The sequence below is a fragment of the Eschrichtius robustus genome, chromosome 21, assembly GCF_028021215.1.
Source record: "Eschrichtius robustus isolate mEscRob2 chromosome 21, mEscRob2.pri, whole genome shotgun sequence".
NCBI lineage: Eukaryota > Metazoa > Chordata > Mammalia > Artiodactyla > Eschrichtiidae > Eschrichtius > Eschrichtius robustus.
The window spans coordinates 7,280,028-7,300,988 of NC_090844.1; positions in this window are offsets into that span (position 1 = coordinate 7,280,028).

The window sequence follows — 20,961 nt, forward strand, 5'->3', positions numbered from 1 at the left end:
CAGGACCTGGTTTGTGTGTCTTGAAACATTCTTGCACCACGGGGATAAATCAATTATTTTTCATTCTTTGTCAGGCAATTCATAGATCTCCATTCTTTGGTAGCAGTTATAGGAAATTATTGTTAGGAAACCTAATGCCTTTGGCGGCGTTAGGTTTCCTTGACTTTTTTCTGATACCTGAGGTCTTGTTGCTATCTTCACATTTGAAGCTGTCCACCTCCCCCTCTTCTTACTGACTGGCTTCAGGAGAGAAATACATTCACCAATCAGCCCGGGCTAGGGATCCTGACCCTTGCTTAGACCTTGTCTATGGGTTCTCCTGCTGCAAACCTTTGTTGCCTCCTGGGAGTGCAGGTTTAAAGACTGCATGCCTTCTCCTGATCCCACAAAGCCAGATGAGTGCTGCCAGCCTCTTGTTTGTTTTCCCTGCAGTGGAGCCCTGAAGTGCCCAAGTCTGTGTGCTTTCTTCCAGTACCTCAGAGTTGGGCCAGCTTTCTGCACATGCTGGTGAGACATATGCACAGGCTCTCACTCACTCGCCCTGGGGACTTGTTTGGGGAGCCGGTCATGGGAGGAGGCGAGGTTCTCGGAGCATTGGGAGTGCATAGGGGGTGCCTGGTGGGCTGGTTGGGTGGGGGGGTCTGCAGCGCCAGGCACAGAGGGCTTAGAGGCTACGATCGGGAGTTTGGGTTTTATTCTAAGGATAACAGGAAGCTGCTGAGAGGTTTTCAGATGAGGAATGACTTTGACTCACATGTGCGATATACATGGTGGACGGACGGTGAGGAGATGGCAAAGGACGGGGGAGACAGTATCAGCCGGTGGTACCCAAGAGGCTGTGAAACATCAGGAGCTTTGTGATTGTTCAGGGCTGAGATGGTGTCAGCCTGAACTAGGGTGAAGCCAGTGGACATACAGAGATTCAGGGCGGAGATGATGTCAGCCTGAACTAGGGTGAAGCTAGTGGACATACAGAGAATCAGACAATTAAAAATATGTTTGGGGAATAAAATGACCAGGACTTACTGAGGAATTCGAAAAAGGAAGAATCAAGGGAAAAATCTAGGTTTGTATCTTCAGCAACTTAAATCCACCTGCCATTTACTGAGATGGGCAAAACCTGGCAGGCAGGAGTTTGAGGATAATCAAACATTCTGTTTATTACTGTCCCACAGATGAGGGCTTGGACTGAACTGGAAACGCTTTCGGGCTCTAATATGAAATACGGCTTTATTCAGTGAGGGTCTGCTCACGCTCAGTCCTTGATATAAGGGTGGTGTGTTTCCCCTGCCCGAGGCTGCCAGAGCCCTGGGAATCTACGCAGCTTTGCCCTCCACCCACAGCTATGCAAGACGTGAAACACCGATGCTAACTTTATGCTAATCTGTTCCTAGTCCCTGAAATAGCTTCTGTATTCACACGCGGTGCAGCTATTTCCATGGATGCAATTTTTCCTTTAGTTTTCTCTCCCTTATTAAATCTAATTCTTCTCCTGAGAACTATTTTCTGCAAGCTCTTTGACCTCAACTAGAGAACACCAGCTGTACAAGCAGATGAACCAAAAAGGCACTTAGGATGCCCGAGCCGCGTGTAGAGTATGAGAGGATTCGGTTACAACACGCTGGAGAGGGGAGGGACTTAACGGGGGGGGGGGGGGTGCGGGGGCAGTTGGCCAGCCCTCTTTAAATCTTTATCACCAAAGCAGCAGGTAAAAGGCAAATCTGTTTTCCTAAAAATGCACAATACAGAGTTATTAAGGCACCAGATTGTATCTTTGCCTCTTTGCAGCTGGCATCTTAATTGGCTGTGCTATTTCTGTAACGGCTGCTGGAAATTCTGCCCTTTCTCCATCCGCTTGGCCAGCTTCTCATCCACAGCGCATCAGATGCATTTAGGGTTTGTCGCTGGCACAAGATGTCGATGGGTGCCTCGTTCACTGGTGACAAAGCCTTCCTCCAGGGGCCACTCAGGAGACCGGGGGGGAAATGAACCGCCCAAGGGAGATGGTTCTTAAGAACAGTTGGACAAAACAGCACTGGAAGCCTGGGAGGGTCTCTGCAGAGGTTGTTTAAGGCTGGGGTTTGCCAAAGAGGATACGGGGCTCCCAGGAGCTAATTATCAGGAGCCAGCGAGCAGGCTCAGTAGCAGGTGAGCTGGGGCTTCTGTGAGATGAGGTGAGGCGTCTCTGCAATTGCCTGGGAGGGGGAGGCCCGTGCAAAGCCCGGGGATGTTGATGGTCTCCTTAGTGATTGCGAGGGCCTCTCCCGGCCTGGGTGTGGCCTCCTTCCCAGGAATCCAATCTACTTAAAGTCCTCGCTGGTGCGGCAAGGAGGAAGAAGCTGGATAGGGTGCAGCTCTGGGGTGGTCGCCGACCTCTCCCTCTGCTGTGCCTTTGTGTGGTTCCTCGAAGCCAGCGTCAGGAGATGAGGCCTGTATTCTGAACCTGCCCCTTCGCTTGTTACGTGAACTCGGGCAGCTCCTTTCCCCACTGGGCCCAGCTGCCTGGCATTTGATGATATTGGGTGAGATTTTTTTTCAAGGGTCCATCCACCCCTTGTGTTCTCGGTTCCCCTGACGTCTTGGAATTTTTCTCCACCAACTTGGAGAGTCAGTGCCCCACACGAGCTCGTGTGCAGAGGAAATCTCAGGGCGGGTGAGAGGGCTGACCCGTGTCTCTGCTTCTGGCTTCAAAGGTAAGAATTGCGTGTTGACGGATCTGTGTGCAAAACAGCCCAGTCAGAGGGTGCCGCCGAGGACCCACTGTGCCCTGGGTGCCTGGAACACCCGAGAATCCTGATTTGTTTCGACGATCATGTTTTGAAGTCAGCTTTTCCACCAACCCTTTGTCTTTCGATTAGAGCCCGTCAAGAACTTTATTTTTAAAAATTGACCTTTCCGCTCAGATCTCCCTTAAAGGTCAATCAAATGCGTCCTAACACCTGAACATGTTTTAGAAGTTTGGATTATTTTCGTGTCCTTAGTAGTTATTTATCTACTTTTATCAAAATGCACTTTTGTTTCTTATTCTCTGTGAAGTGGGTTTTCCTTGCTACCTTTTAAGGAAGTCTTTCTCCGTTTATAAAAGAACCAGCTATAATCTTTAATGTCTAATTTAATCACAAAATCTAGGGTTGATTGTTTAAAAATTATGCAGACTAATTTTGGTATTTTTAGGAAATATTTTATCATTTGTGAAGAGCCAGCCAGTTTATATCAGAGGATAAGTAAGGGAACAGGATCTAAGCCTTATGAAATGCAGGGAAAAGAGGACTAGACCATGAGTTTGTCGTGAGAAATCAATTTCCTGGATGATTCCAGGAAAGTACTTAGGATATTGCCTGGCTCTTAGGAAACAGCCAACAAATGTTATTGCCTGTGTGGACTTTTAAAACATTGCTTATTCTACTTTATTTGGAGAGGTGAATTCAAAACTTTTGGCCAGAGTTGGGCACGTGAAAGTTGGTTGAAATATTGGATTAAAATAATAAGAAATGGCAACTCCTGAGCTACACAAAAGAACAGGACACACGACTAAGCTCACGGACCCTGAGTGTGAATCCCAGCCTGCCTCGCGAATGGCTGTGCTGTACCATGGGCTTATTTCCCCTCTCTGTGCCTTGGTGGTCTCATTTTAAAATGGGGAGTCTAATCATGGTACTTTTCTCGAGTGGGGTGTGGGTTGTTGTGAAGATTAAATAAACTCTTAGAAAAAGTACTAAAAATGGTACCTGGTGTATATCAAACATTCAACAAGCTACCACTGAGTTTGGGCAGGAGCGGATATTGAGTATTTTTCAGATGAACAAATCCGTGGATACTAAATTGGAATTTGAGGCCAGTGCGTTCATTCACTACTTTATTAGCAATCTTTACAAATCCGCGGCAGTGTTTCAGTGATTCAGATGCCAGACTTCCATTCTGTATTTGTAAAATGTCATGATCTGCCTGGGTGCACGTGACAGCGTCTCTGACGTCATAGGAAGAAGGGACCCCATAATCCCCAGGGTTTTCTCCTGGGGGGGCGTCATGGCACCGGGCTGAGCCCTCTCCTCCCATATGTGTGCCAGTGGCTGGGCATCTGTTCTGTGAGGGGTGGTTGGAATTCAAATGTGAAGACAGGTCTCGGACGTGAAAGAAATCATAAATTCATGTGTTGAGGGAAAACTGATAATCGTGGGATGTGTTTTATGAAGTTTAGGAAGATTTATAACCCAAAAAGAATGAAACAACACTTGCCTGTTCAAGGGTCAGTTATCAGGTACATGAGGAAACCCTGTGTGTGGAAGACGGTGTTTTAGCGTTCCTTAGTTACCTGTGTGTTAATTAAGGGTTAAGCAGATAGAATGATGAAAGCCATATTTATTATTAATGGAGCAAATTAACCACATCTAACAAGTCCAGTGAATTTATTAGGTTCTTTCATGCCTGGAGCTCCATGAGGCGGCTACAATCTACCTTGAACATTTCCACAATTTCCATAAATAAAACATAAATGTCAGCCCAATATAACTACTTGCTGTTATCCATGTTTCCTGCTCTTTTCCAAGGCTGGGAGGTGACATCTCTTCCAGGAAGCCTTTCTGATTGCACTTAACTGTGTTATTTCTCTCTGCTCGGAGCCTCAGAGCATTCCCATGTATTTCTCTTAGAGTCTCCCGTTGTTCTTTGGGTTAGTGGTTTGTGAAACTCCCATCTTGTCTACCAGATGAAAATGCCATAATGGTCAGCGGTTTTGTTCTTTCGGGGTGTGAATGACACCGTGTCCAGTTACAGAATGTCTCTGGCAGACAGGAGTCAATCCATAAGTTTGTGTTATACTAATGGATGTTGAGCATAAAATCAAGGATGGGATTAAGATTAGACATGTGAGAGGAAAGAGACCACTAGTGACTTGGGTTAAAAAAAAAAAAAAACTAATGCCCACAAGGAAGAGTAGAAGGTAGATGAATAGACAATTTCTGATCATCAGGCGACACCAGGCAGCCAGTGATTCGGGAGTTTGGCTGTGCCCAATGTGGCGTTCCATTTAAATGCCAGGCGGGGCACCTGTGGGTGGAGCAGACAGGTGACGTCCTTGGGCTGTGGGCCCTGAGTCACTCTGGGCCCCTCAATGCTGAGCAACGGGGATGGAGCCAGAAGGGCTTCAGCAAAAGGTGGAAAAGTGACTAGAGGACGAAAAGTTCAAGGTCTTACACCATCAGGTCTGCTGAGTGACAGTGAATATAGAAATTTTTAAAAAAAGGAAAACTAGGGAAAAAATATTTAGCTTGATTTGGCAGAAGGATAAACTAGTTAAATCGGGGCACATCTTTTAATGGAGTCTGGTGGAAGTGGGTGAGGAATCTTGACAGTTTCCGACCAGAGAGGGCTAGTTAGGGTAAAATATGTGATGAATCAGACAAGTCTGACAAACAAAAACAGGCTTTAAATTTTATCTGCTTTTGCAAATATGTTGGATTCTATTTTTTCTGCCTCCTCTTTTCCTCCTTGGCTGTGAGTCCTGGACCACTTGGAGAATTCGCTGAAAGAGACGGAATTCTCCCTGGGAAAATGCACATATAGATGCAAACTTTGGACTACAATTCAGGGGATCATCTCTGGGAACCTTACCATGGACCTTTGAGGTCCCCCAGACCCACAACGATAGCTCCTGGCCCTTCCGTGGCTGCCAGGCTGCTCCCTGCCCAGGCTGGCTCTGGACGCTGGCCCGGGTGCCCTTCCAAGTTTCTGTGACGTGTCCCCTGGCCTCCAGCCAGCAACATTCACACGGCTCTGCACATTTCTTTATCCAAGACAGCAGCAAACCAATGCTGCAATGCTTCGGCAGAACTAAGTTCCTTTTTCTTGTCTTTTCACACAAATTTTCAGTGTCATCAGCAAGCAAAGCTCCCTCTCTAAGGATTGTTGGGAGTCTCGGCCGAGGATTACATGGGAGCCAATCGGGGCTTTGGCATTTTGTGCCTCTGACTTGCCATCCTGAGTCCATTTGGATGGAGGGGGCAGAGCGCTCCTGCTCACCACGCTTTGGATTAGTTTCTTGACTAATGAGGCGGCACTGACAATCTCCTCCCTCGAGCCAGTGTGCCGGGCAAAGCAGTTGAATTTTAAGGCATTGCATAAAGTTGTGAGGAAGGGGCCGCTGTCAGAGCACCCCAAGTTTAATGAGAGGAAGTACTGGAAAAGCAGAGATGAGTGAGGTATGGGAACCCACATTAACTGGGCACCAACTGCGTGTAGTCAGACTGTATACCAGGCAACTGTAAGCCACTCTGTGAGGGAGAAGTAGTTATCCCCATTCTACAGATGAGAATGTAGTTTGACAGAAGGTAAGTAGTCTTCTTCCTCAGGAGGCACTATGTCCCTGTTGATGAGGGTTGGGATTGAGGCTGAGATGGGATTTGGGCACGGGAGCAGCATGGCTGAGAACTGCATTTTTGAGGTCAAAGAGACAGCCAGAAGCGGCTTTAAATGGTGGATTTGGGGGCTGTGCTGCAGCCTGGTAGAAGGGAACTCATTTTGTTTTTTATTAAAGTCAGTCAGGGAAAAGGTTCATCCTGTCTCTCTGGTGGACCAGTAGCTCATGGTCTCCCGTAGATGTTCTGTAGTAGCCTTGCTGCACCATAGCTGGAACTCAGACCATATTTTAGGGCTTCTTGTGAATTACTGTTTATAAGGCCCTGTCCTGCAGCTTGTGCTATAGGAATAGTTCATCTAGTAATTGTGTCAGAACTGGCCTGTCAGCAAATGGAGTCGCCGTAACCATCATTACCCACATTTCACTCCTCCACGCCCTGTGTTCACTTGAGTCATCTGCCCCTGTGTGTTGTCATCCTCAGGAATTTCCAAGAGGGCCTGGAGGGTGCACACCTGGTTTTAGCTTCTGTGCTTTCCATTCCCTCAGGCATTGTAACAGGACACATTCTAGATGATTATAATAGTATCTCTGTTGACCTGGGTTCTATTGTGAGGGAGAATGGGTGTGGGGGGCCCCAGCCCATCAACCCAGGATGAGTACATTCTCTGAGGGAGAAGTAAACTTTGTTGTTTTAAGTCATCAAGATTTGGGGGAAGGGGGTACTTGTTACTGCATCATAACCAAGCTGGTACTGACTGATACTTCCTCTAGTGCTGGTCTTAAATGAACACCCAATTTGCCACTCATATTTTGCACTGATGTTATCACTCTTCCCTTAAATACCTGCATGACTCACAGCGCTGCCTTGAAACCTGGCCGTTTGAATTGATTCTCCATCACCAGTCTGTCCCAGAGTATGAGCAGTTATCTCCTTTGAAGAATATAAGCCATTGTCTTTCCTGGCTCTTAATTTCTAGAAGATCAAGGTTGATGGTGTATGAGGTGAAACAGGGTGTCTTTTCCTTTCACACAGCCTTTTCTCCCCCAGGAATGTGGGCTCCACCAAGCACTCATGGGTGGGTCGGACAGCTTGAAGTAATGGCAGCTGTGCTACACCAGGGTTCTCACTCTGCTCTGCATAAAGCTCACTTTATCCGCCTTCTTCACTTAGGAGGGATTTGCTTTTAGAAGCCTGGTGTCTCTCTTTGATATTTGCCCTCTGATGCCTCACATAACTATCGTAGGATGTTGCCTTGCTAGACACATGGAAGGTTTGAATTATTTTCCCAGGGAACTCCTCTGCTCCCATATAAATTAGAGGAAGCAAAGAGAGAGCAGGGAGAGAGCAGAAGTGTCCCTTGTTACCATGTGTGAGATAATTTCTGACAGCTCTAAAAATGCCACTTGGCTGTTTGAAAATTCATAGTATGAGGATGAAGCAGTTGGCTCCAAACAATGGGTTAATGTGCATTGGCATCACAGGTTAGTGGCCGTTAGTAACAGAGAAATGAACAGATTGTGCCTTCTCTGGGGACAGACACTCTTCATGTGTATGAATAGTGTGTTTCTGACTTACTAGTCATCCTTAACACCCGGGGAGCACCTATTTCAGACTTATCTGCCCTGCCCTAAATAAAATACCAGGATATCTGGATGAGGGGTGAAAAGGACAAAGGTGGGTTCTGCGGACCCTGGTCACTAACATGGGCGCCATAAGCTGGTTGGTGGTTTCCCCCTTTGTCTCCGTTCTCCTTAGCATCTATAACCAAAGCCTTCATCTTAAGCCTCTTGGCATGGTGAGGAGTGAAACTGGGCTATGAATTGCTGTTAAAAATTTTTAAAAATAACAGTAATGGAAATTAAGACAACAGTAAGGGAAATTAGAATAACAACATAATAGCTACTCCTTAGTGAGCATGTATATTATACCAGACATATATCTTTTATGGATGTAATCTCTAATAATTATGGGACCTGTTGGAATAACTTATGGAATAAGTTATGAGAAACCTCCTTTTACAAATAAGGTAATGGAAAGTCAGAACTTGACTAACTTGCCAAAACCCACAGAGTTTTAGTGTCTGAATTTACAAACCCAGATGCGTTCTCTCTCGACTGATTTTCCATCAAATAAAATATCGAGGCACACTCCACTTAATAACTTCATTGTTATTTTTGGTTCAATAACTCACAACGCTGCCTGTTGGTTGGTTGCACTTTTATATTACCATTAGCGTTGGATCATCCCAAACTCCTTGGACTAATTTTCAAGATCCTTCTATGATATAATCTCCCCCTTATTATTCGAAATAAGTTTATTAAGTTTCTCAACACATGCGTATGATTTACCTGTGTTCACCTGGCCCAGGAATCAGAACCAGTGCCTGGTCCTCACTAGATCTTCCCTTCCCTCCCCTGCTCTGCATCTCCATCCAGGTCACCGTCTCCAGGTCGTAAGCACGCTCTTCCAACACAATGTATGCTTCTTTTGCAAAGAGGCAGAGAATGGATTCATTTGATTAGAATACCCAAGCACTCTAACTTAGTAGAGACATGTAAGGCTGAAGGTAGCTTATGCCTCTGCAGTGACACAATCTCATCCTTTCCTTCTGCTTCTCGGCTCCTTGCACATTCTTACTACCTGTCCTTCTGTTCCGGTCTGATTCCCATCCACCTGCTCTGTTGGTATCACTCTGTCAATGATCTAGGTCTTTCAGCGTGTTTAATATCATGCTCTTCATAAAATTTTCATTCCCTCCTTCTTTCTGGAGCAGTGGTTCTCATCCCTGGACCAGCATTGGCCACACCTGGCACCCATTAATCTGTGGTTTAACAAGCTTTCCAGGTGATCTGGATGTGTGTTATGGCTGGGGAACCAGGGCTCCAGGGCATTTACAATTACTGACCAGGTGTTCCTCCTTGAAAATCTTGCCTGCCTTCCTTATACTTTAAAACTTACATGTCTTTGTTGTTGTAAAGGAACACTTCCCTATTCTCTAATCATTTTTTTATCTTCTTACATTTTTGTTTTCCTCCTGACTCTGACGTTCTTTCCCCTCTTTCATAAGGACCACAGTCCTCTTTTACTCCACTTGTGGATTTCTCCTAAGCCTCCTTTGTCCTTCCACTTATTTTTTTATTCTCTATCACTCTCTACTATTTTCAATCACCTCATCGATGCTGTGATTCACACTTAAAGTAGTAATCTAGAAGCTATGACTGCATAATTGGCTCAGACTGTGGAACAAAAAGAAAAAATGGGTTAAAAATATAAGATTAAAATATGAAGGGTGACTCTAGAAGTCCCACCATAATTTTCTACTAGGAGTTTCAGATGGAGAGAATGGAGGTTGAGGAATGAGGTTCATATTCCTAACCAAATAAATGTAAATGAATTAAATTCCACAGTAAAAGAAAGAGACCAGTTTTAAAACTCAGCTGTAGTGTGTAAGAAATATACCTATAATAATTGTTGGAGAGCCTTTGTAAGTAAAGGAGACAAGAATTTTTTAAAGACAAATGCAAAAAGGGAAAACAAGTGTGATAATACAGGGGGAAGAAAGCAAACCCCAAAGCATTTAATATGGTAGAAGATATTTTATATTGAAATATTTAATCTACCCCAGAACAAACCATAAACCTTTTCAAACTATATAACTTTAAATTATGTACAGCAGAAACAATTAAAATACAACTCAAAAATGACAGTCATGGAGTGAGTGTATGCTTCACTCAAAATTGCCAGAATAAGGATACAAGCGACACAGTAATATGACTACTTCAATAAAACAATTAGCCAGTGTGATATCTGTTTGTGCTCAATGCATACTATGTAGTCATTTTAAACACAATGGAATATTAACCAAAAAATAATGTTGTATCCGGCAGGAATGGTAAGCTCAGATTTTAAAAGGGAAAAATCAAATATACAATATTCACTTAAAACAATGTAACGAACTTAGTAATCACAAGATAACAAGCAAAAACAAACATGAGATGCTATCGCCCTGCCAACACTGTCTTTTTGGAGTCAATAATTAAAAACAACAAACCAAAACTCTTAAATAACTGGTATTAATAAGAAAAAATAATGAACAGCATTTTAGAAGTTAGTAACAATGAATGGAATTTCATACAAAAACTTGGGGTGCAGCTAAGGTTGTATTCAAAGCAGGAGTGTTGCAGTGGCGAAGCACATGGTTGTTGAAACCAGCCTGCTTTTTACCCAGGTCTGCCGTTGACTTGCCATTTATTTTCTTGTGTGACTTTGGGCAACTTATGTAACTTGTCAGTTTTCTAATTTCTTAAATTGGGGTAATGGTAGCATAAACAATACATTAAGAAAATATATACACACAATACACATGCAAACACCCTGAAGGCACTAGAAATGGTTCCTATAAAATATAGCTCTGTGTTAGAACTGAGTGCTCAACTCAAGATAGGAAAAGACTAGTAAAACAAGTCTAAAGAAAGTAAGGAAGTTATAGGTAAAAGCTAGTCAATGAAAATAGAAAACAGTAAAAGGGTATTCTTGATCAATAAAACAACAACAACAACAAAACCTAGTACTTTGAAAGAACCAATAATATGGATAAACCTTTGTCAAATTAAGAAAAAAAAATTAGTTGACACAAATAGCATTAGAAATGAATGGGAGTATGAGCATTGTTTTTTTAAAAAATCACAGTTTTACAGTAACACATTTATGTTTGTAGCTAGTACTGTAATAGTATCTCCATTTTATAGATAAGATAATTGAGAGACAGAGGATAAGTAAGTTTTCTAACATCACACAGCATTAAGTGGTAGAGCTGGGATGTCTACAAATATTCAGGTGCTGGAATAAATCTCATAAATTATAATGTGAAGAAACCTTAAAAATTAGAAAGGTATGTCATATCCTCAAGTAGAATATTTTAAGGATTTTAATTAAAAAACAAACTTTTTCCCCAATTAAGCTATAAGTTCAATGCGATGCCAGTAAAAAATTCAAAATAATTTTTTTATGGAGCTAACAATCCAATTTTGAAATTGACGTAAAAGTAAATAACCATAAAAAGAAAGCTGTTGAAAATTTTCAATTTAAAGAAACTGTAGTATTTTAACAAATGTGGTATTGGCACAGGGTCAGATATGTTGAAAGATGGATTGGGGTACATAGAATATCTGATGAAACTTCTTCTAAATTTGTGGCAAAATCTATGCATATTCATTCTCATATTTTAACAGTAAAAAAAATAACATCCAACATTGATATGAGTGTATTGATACTGGGTGTATAAATTGGTTCAGTCTTTCTGAAAAGCAGGTTGGCAATATCAATATATATCAAAACAAAACACATAAGCAATTCCATTTCTAGCTTTCTATTTTGGAAAAGTGTTCCCATAATACATTGTTCATTAACACAATATTCATTGTAGCCTCATTTGAAATAGAGAAATATTGGAGAGAAAATTAATGCCCATCAATAAAAGTGGTTAGATAATTAATAGTGGTTAATTTTTTAATTAACCATTAAACTTTAAAACTTTAAAAAGGTGTATCTGTACTATGATATACTTTTCAGTGGTAAAAAGACTGCTATATGCCTGAGTGCTTGTGGACACACTAACACTAACACAGGTATGCTTTCTTCTATCCTCAGAAAGATACAAAATATCACCCCACATATTAAAGTATCATTCTTAAGGAACAAAAAAATTTTTCAAAAAAAAATTTTTCAAAAAAATGTGTTTAATATACTCACATTTATATGAAAGCAAAACAAAAGATTTGCATATGTGCAGATATGCATCTAAACACCTACCAGGTGTTTTGGAAACATTTACATCAAAATGGTAATGGAGTTTGCCTTAGAGAGGGCAGTGGTATTGGTGTGAGGAGTGATGAAGATTTTCATTTTTCGTTTGTATATTTCTGCATGAGTTACTTGAGACAGTGTTAGTGTGTTCTTTAGAGAATACTTTTTCAAAAACTCAGGAGTGACGTTCCTCTATGCAATAGTAAAATTAAAATTCCATATGTTAATCAGCACAGCCAATAGAATTAGGACTTTTGAATGGGCACCTTGGAAACCTCTGCTGAGTGAGAACGTGTTTGTGGGTGCACAGTTCGTGTTTATTGCAATCTACCAACGGTAACGTGTGTACATCAGCAGGATTGTATGACTACATTCTGCGGAGCTCAGCGTGGACTATGTGGAAATAGAATTTCATTGAGAATTAACTAGGTAAACTCAATTAAAATCATTAAGTTTATTCCTAAACTATAAAAACGAATGCAACTACATTTTCCTGGTGGGAGATGCAGATGGCTGTGCTCTCAATATAGGAGAGCTTAGCTTTATAATGTCACAAAACAGCATTCAAATATAAAATCTTTTAATGATAGAAAATAAAGACTGTGAATTCCAGTGAAATAATTGGTGGAGGTGGTCTCCTGTAAGACACCCATGGGTTGGTGATTCTAGTACTTTCTTAGCGGTTGACCTAAGCTGGTTGACCTTCAGTCACCATTGTGGGATGAGTTGCCCCTAATCTCAGGAAATAGATCAATCTTGAACTCTTTGCTCAAGGATGCCCTGACTTGCCATTAGGAGAAGGGACCAGCCAGTGCCTGGAACTCCCTTTCTGCAATAACTTTTCAGGCTATGAATATAACATGAAGAAGGGAGAGGCCAAGATTAACCCACTAGGTTAGGCTAAAAAAGCAAAGCCCCGTCCTCAGCAAGATGCCAGGCTGCTGGGCTTGGCGTAAGTGGAGAGAAATATACTCAGCGTGTGTTTTGAAGTTCAAGTTTTAATAGGAAGTCCTCTGCCCCCTTTCACCTCTGCATTTCAGCATCTGCATACGTCAGCTCTTACAACCTGAGCAATAAGTCTAGCCACTCTTGCCCTAAGCATTTTCTGTGTTATTCTAAATTAATGTGAACTTTTGAGCAGCAGTTTACCTAATAATAGCCCTCAGAATACTAAGTAACGTCTTACGGCCTTAATCATATTTGTTGTGCGATCCCAGAATACATTTGGTGAATGGTCTGTACTGGAAGGTTTTATTTTATTTTATTTTTTAAATAAGTGTTATGGTGCCTATCCAGAAGGTACTACACAACCTAAACAAAATATTTTTCTCGGGCTTCCCTGGTGGTGCAGTGGTTGAGAGTCTGCCTGCCAATGCAGGGGACACGGGTTCGAGCCCTGGTCTGGGAAGATCCCACATGCCGCGGAGCAACTGGGCCCGTAAGCCACAACTACTGAGCCTGTGCGTCTGGAGCCTGTGCTCTGCAACAAGAGAGGCCGCGATAGTGAGAGGCCCGCGCACCGCGATGAAGAGTGGCCCCCGCTTGCCGCAACTTAGAGAAAGCCCTCGCGCAGAAACGAAGACCCAACACAGCCATAAATAAATAAATAAATAAAATATTTTTCTCAAGGTAGCTCTCAGACCACTGGAGCTAGTAGGGTAACTTTGACCACGTGTGGTAATAGTGGTTCTTAAAGGCTGGTCCTTAGCATCTATGTCACTGGGGAACTTGTTAAAAATGCAGGAACTTGGGTTCACTCCAGACCCACTGAACAAGACACTTTATGGGGAAGGGTGTTGGGGACAGCTATCCATCACCCGACCAGCCCTCCTGGCGATTCTCACATGTGCGTAAGTCTGAGTATCACAGCTGTGAATGTTAGACCATGAGGCATGTTGAAAGATTGATTGCTCTCATCTATAATCTATTAAACACTGTTTAGACCAGCACTGTGTAAAAGAAAATGTGAGCCACATGTGTAATTTCAAATTTTCCAGTAGTCACGTTAAAAAAATAAAAAGCAGGTGAATTTAATTTGAGTAACACTTTTTAACATGATACACTCAGAATATCATTTTAATATGTAACCAATATAAACCTATTTATAGGTGTTCTACAGTCCCTTGGAAATCCAGTGTATTTTGTATTTACAGCTTATTTCAGTCCAGCCACGATTCAAATGCTCAATAGCCACACGTGGCTGGTGATTGCCATTTGGAAACACAGATTAAAACCCAGTGGAAGTTACAGCCCTTCCACTGGGGAATCTAGGCCTCAATTACATACTTTATTGTGAACCAGCAGTATTGGGTTGAATGAAGAATTATTTATCAAATTGATTGAGTCCCAGGTCCTCAGCTGTCTCTCCAATGGGGAGCAGATAGAGCCTCAAAATATCATAGTGTAAGAGGGTCTTTGCTATCCAGTCTCCATGTGTGCCCTGCTGAGACTGAATATTTGTGTTTTCCCTGTCAGAAAAAATCCGTATGTTGACTCTTAACCCCCAGTGTGATGGTGTTGGCCAGGGCACTAGGTGATTAGGTCATAAGGGTGGAGCCCTCGTGAGTGGGATTAATGCCCTTACAAAAGAGACCCCAGAGAGCTCCCTCACCCCTTCCACCACTGAAGACCATTGAGAAGACACAGGTCTATGAACCAGGAAGTGGGCCCTTCAGACATACAATCTGCCACTGCCTTGATCTTGGACTCTCCAGCCTCCAGAACTGTGGGAAATACATTTCTCCTGTTCACAAACTATTGGGTCTATGGTATTTTGTTACAGCAGCTCAAACAGACTGAGGCATGCCCCTTCTGGTTTGGGGGAGCTAAGGTACATCTGGCCCTTTTGTAAATGGTGGTAGATGACATTTACTCCAGTCTAGTAGAAAATCTAGGGGATCTTTCCTCAGGCTTATGGAATGAACAGGAATAAATACCCCTTTTTTCCAAGAAAGGGAAACGGGAGTAGTGGCCAGTACCAGGGATTTGGTGCCAGAAGCCAGCAACTGAAGCCGGCATCTCTGCAGATTTGCTGAATCTCACTTTTCTTGAGTCCTATAGGGGCAGTAGTTGCCTCATGGGATTGTTGAAAATCAAATATACATGTGAAAACCCTTTGTAAAATACATGGTACTTCAGGTACCTGTCTAGAACCTCGATAAATATAGCTTGTTACCCAAATATATTTCAGGTCCTATTCCTTACACCTCAACGTTTTTATATAATTGTGTTTGAACCCTGAAATCTGGGCATCTTGGCAGGAGGCTTCCACTGGCCCCTAAGACCTCGTAAGTGGTCTAAGCAGTTTCACCCTGAGGAGTGATGGTGCAAGAATATTCAGTTCAGACAGACATCACTGCCATTTATTGAAAGGAGGGTGTGTCTGTGGTTATATCTCTGTCTTTGCCTAACTAACCTCCGTTCATACGGTTTGTCTTACATTTCTTTGTGTGAAAATGAAGAAGTTTTAGCCTTTCAGCTATCCTATTTCCCCTTTCCGTTCCTTCCCTTTTATTCATCATCATTTTAATTTGCAGACTGGAAATGAGACTTTCTCCATCCTTAAAAAAAAAAAAAAATCCTCTGTTTGTTTCGTTAGTTGCTACAGTTATTTATACTAATTAGCATGGTTCCTCCTGCTTTATTTAATAAATACTTTTATTTATTCTTGGTCTCTGTCAGGAATAGACCAGCTACACTCCTGGTATTTTCCTTTCCTCAGATTGTTTAATTTGTCTTATTCATCCTGTCACTAAGGTTCTGCAGTGGATCTTTTCTTGCAAGGCTGTTCCTATTCTCTCTCCCCGCCCACTCTCTGCCCTCTGCTGACCTTGACAGAGAAACTCCTCACTCCTCAAGCTTTTGGCTCTCAGCACCTGTCTCTTTTGCTTTCCCATAAAAACAACAGTTTGAATTCTTTCAATTCCTGGCATTTTTGTATCACACACAGTTTTTAAAGGATTCTTAGATGATTATACTCTTACATTCTCATATTAAAGTCCCCACCCCCTACTCCCCACCACGTGTGGACACAGGAGGAGTTTCCAGTCTATAATCCAGAAGAGGGTCCTCTCCAGGACGTGACTCTGCTGGCACCCCTGATGGGACTTCAAGCCTACAGAAGTAAGAAATACCGTTCTGTCGACGAGGTACCCAGCCCGTGGGTGAGTGGGGACAGCAGCCTGCGCTGGCCCAGACGCCTCCCCCTCCTCACCCACTGTGGCCGTGGTCTGCTCTCAGGTGGCATCACCTCTCAGCTGGAGTGGTTCAGTCACCTCGCTGGTCTCCTGCTTCAGTTCTTAACTCTAAATCTACATCTTTAGCACAGTAGCCAGCGTGATCCTATGCAACCCTCGGCTGATTTTTGTTACCACTTGGCTCAGAATATCCCAGTGGTTCTTCATTTCTCTTGGAGAAATATCCAGAGCCCTAAGCCGACTCCCCAGGCCCTACATAAACTGGCCCCTTTCGTCCCTCTGGTCTCATCCCCACTAGTTTACCTGGTGCTCCTGTCTTTGCCGCTGCACTGATGTTCAGACGTGTTGCTGCCGTTACACTGGCTGTTTCTTCTGCCAGATTTCTCTTCCTCCAGACTCTTGTTTTCTCACCTCCTTAAGATCTTATTCAAAGGTTCTTTCTCAGTGAGGCCTTTGCTGACCACCCTATTTAAAATTGCAACTCCCTCCTGGGAATCCCTGAATGATCTTTCCTGTTCAGTTTTCCCTTGGGAGCTTCCCGCTTCTAATATACCACGCTGTACTCCTAACATTTTGTTTGCTGCATCCCCTGTCCCGCCCCCCATATTAGCACATAAGCTCCATGAGGACAGGAATTTTTGTCTCTGTTGTTCCACACACGTGCCCTTTGGGCCTAAACACTGCCTGGCGTGTGGAGGGTCTCAATAAATATTCATTAGATTAATGAATGGGAATTTGGGTGAGACTGTCATGGGGTATATACCAAATGTTTATTTAGAAACTCACTGCGTGTTGTTAAACATCTGAGTTTTTTATCTAATATTCTAGTCTGTTTCTGTAGTTCTCTGGTCGTCCATTCTTTTTCAGCATTACATGAGTTGCTTTCTTTTCTCTCTCTCTCTCTGTGTGTGTACATGCATGCACACTTGGATGCAAAATCATTTTGGTCTTTCATGGAGGTTTATGGGTGGACTCTTTGAAGCTCTGTTTCCAAGTGCACGCCTTAGACTGGTGCTGTGGAAAGGCAGCTCCCTGGCAGTGTGGCCCACATACCAATTGGAAGGCTGCTCATTGCAGACATAAAGGCTTGATGAGGCTAGGGGACCCATCTTCCTTACACTCTTGGAAGTTTGGAGTATGTTGTCTTTCCGTGGCCGGAAAAGACTTATTGACAAAGTAACTCTCTTAATCTGATCTCAGAAGAATGTCATCATGGGGAAATGTACGAGTGGCTGTAGTTCCCTTTCCTTCTCTCCACATCATGCGTCCTCAAAACTTAATGCCCGGGACTTCCATGGTGGTCCAGTGGTAAAGAATCTGCCTTCCAATGCAGGGGACACGGGTTTGATCCCTGGTCAGGGAACTAAGATCCCACGTGCCGTGGGGCAACTAAGCCCACGCGCCACAACTACTGAACTCGCCCGCCTCAGCTAGAGAGAGAAAACCCTCACGCCACAATTAGAGAGAAGCCCATGCACTGCAACAAAGAGCCCCCGTGTCGCAACAAAAGATTGCACATGCCACAGCTAAGACCTGACACAGCCAAAAAAATAAATAAAATAAATAAATATTTTAAAAAAACTTAAAAATAAAAAAACAAACTTAATGCCCCAGCTGCAGTTTGGGCGGAGAAGCTGCTGTCTAGTTCTGCCCCAGCCGATGGTTCCTGGCAGACTTGTGTCCTTGAGTAAAGACCTGACAATCTGTTGCTGAGCTGAAGCCTGTCTTGCTTCTAGGGGAGAGTAAATATTCCTACCGAAATCCAAATAGACATATTTATTCTCATTTTTCTGCAAAAATGAGAATTACGTTGTGGATATTATGGGGAGAAAGTGTCCTATGGGGTAATCACTAAAACTTCCATCCTCTGAGGACCCAGGGTTAATGTCCCTCACTGGTCACTGAAGTCAAATTCATATCTGGGACACATCTTAATTTCAGCCAGAATAAATTTCCCACCCTCTCCGGGGTGAAGACGTGTACCGTAACCTACCTGCTACCATCCTGGGTCAAGAGGGCTCCTCGGAGGGTGCTGCCATCTTAGGACTCATCATCTGTCTGTGCTGATGCCAGATTAGAAATCTGGTGGCGTTCATTGCTCTAGTAGCCTCAGTGAGAGGGAGCCTGTGCTCTCGGTCTCATAAAGAGCCTCTGTACCTGCCACTAGTAGTCACTAATTCATGGGCTTATTGCCCAGGCACTGTGGACGCTAAGAAAAGGGAGAGGAATATCTGTGAGGAAAGTCACCGTCCCTCTCGGTTGTTAAAAATGTCTTTGCAGTGAAAGCTCAGAAGTGGTTGTGAATCTGAGATTCAGGATCCGCCTCCTCTTCTCTTATCCCACAGTTGGTTAATCTCTCCCCAAACCTTCTTTGTCTTCAATCTTCCTGTGGTTCTCCTGCTTTGCTCCTGACCAACGAGCTGAGCCAATACCCTGTGCCTTGGAGTCTATATCTCTGCCAGCTCTCCTTCCATCTGAGTAGATCCGCAGGTGTACTGCCCCCAGCTCTCCCCACCGAAAGGATTCTTGTCACCACTGCCCTTGATGGCCACTTCTGAAAGTGGCCGTAATGGGACAGCTTCTCATTTTCTGGTGGCAGCAACACATTGTGTTGACCCATGTATGAATTAGGCACACGTTCTTTCTTCTTTCATCAATTGGTCATTAAAAAAACAAAAAACAAAAAACCCTGCATAGCATAGACTCTGTGCAAATTATGGGACTCTTAACAGTGGATTGCCGATGGGCCACTGAGAATCAATGTCTCGGTTGCGCCCTCCAGTGGACAGTTGCAGATACATGGTCACCTGTGTCCTGTAGTCCAGCCATAAGCGGGGGGAGGTCTGCATGGCAGGTCTCCCTTTGGGGATTGACAGACACCAGGGAGCATTTTCTCCACCACTCATCTGCAGGGCTATATGGCCAAGGCTCTTGCACTGAGGTCTGCACCTGATGAAAATCTCTCTTGTTCTAATTGTACTTAAATATGGAGCTTTCCAAGTTACCCAGTAAATGGGTCAGAGTGGTATTTCCAAGCATCGTGTATGCTGTCTGCAAAATCTGAAGAGGCAATTGAATTCCTAAGTATTCATCCAAATGAGTTGAAAACTTAGACCCCACCAAAACCTGCACACAGATGTTTATAGCAGCTTTATTCCTAATTGCCAAAAATTAGAAGCAACCAAAATGTTCAGTTTTTTTTTTTTTTTTCAAATTTGATATAAAGATGCAATCCAAATCCATAAAAACATTTGGGTATTTTTTCATGGAAATTAACAATACGATTATAAAATTTAGATGGACGAAAAAATGGTCAAGAATGTCTGGGACACGTCTGAATGTCCATCCGTACAATGGAGTATCATTCAGCAATAAAAAGAAATGAGTTATCAAGCTTAGGATATTAAGGTAAACAAACGTTGGTACATCCAGACAATGGAATGTTATTTAGATCTAAAAAGGTGAGCTATCGACCCATTTTGATAGCATGGAAGAAACTTAAATGCGTCTAACCAAGTGAAAGAAGCCAATCTGAAGAGGCCACGTACTATAGGATTCCCTATGATATTCTGGAAAAGGCACAGCTATGGAGACAGTAAAAAGATGTAATTACCAGGAGAGTGGTGAAGGCATGCATAGGCGGAGCACAGGGGATTTTTAGGGCAGTGGAACTATCCTGTATGATACTACAGTAGCGGACACATGTCGTTGAGCGTTTATCAAAATCCATAGAAGGTACAACACAAGTAGTAAACCCTAATTTTAACTATGGACTTTAGTTGTTAATAGTAAACAACACTGGTCATCAGTTGTGACAATGTACCACACCAATGCAAGATGTTAGTAACAGGAGAAACTGTGTGGGGTGGCTATTGGTAACTCTTTACTTGGTGTGTAAATTTCTTTTCTTTTTTTTAAAATTATTATTACAAATTTATTTTATTTATTTATTTATTTTTGGCCGCGTCGGGTCTTTGTCGCTGCGCGCGGGCTTTCTCTAGTTGCGGCGAGCGGGGGCCGCTCTTAATTGCGGCGCGTGGGCCTCTCACTGCAGTGGCTTCTCTTGTTGCGGAGCACGGGCTGCAGGCGCACGGGCTTCAGCAGCTGCAGCACACGGGCCCAGTAGCTGTGGCTCGCAGGCTCCAGAGCACAGGCTCAGCAGTTGTGGCGCGTGGGCCCAGGTGCTCCGCGGCATGTGGGATCCTCCCGGACCAGGGCTTGAACCCGTGTCCCCTGCATTGGCAGGTGGACTCCCAACCACTGCGCCACCAGGGAAGCTGTAAATTTCTTTGTAAAGCTAAAACTGCTCTAAAAACTGCTCTTTCTCTTAAAAGAAACCAAACAGGCCTACCAAATGCCATTCTTTTATAGTAGTAAGATTTGGGAGATAGAACAAATTGCCCTGGATATTGGAGGGGATATTCTGGTCTGTCTTAGAGCACCTGACACTTAAATCTTTATCTGTAAATTAAGTTCCTAAAAGCTGGTGACACCCTCTGGCACAAGGGTACTTACCACTTGTTCTCCAGATGCAGACATAATGACTTAATCAATATATTGGGTCAAAGTGATGTTCAGAAGCCTGTTAAGATAAATGGGGTCCC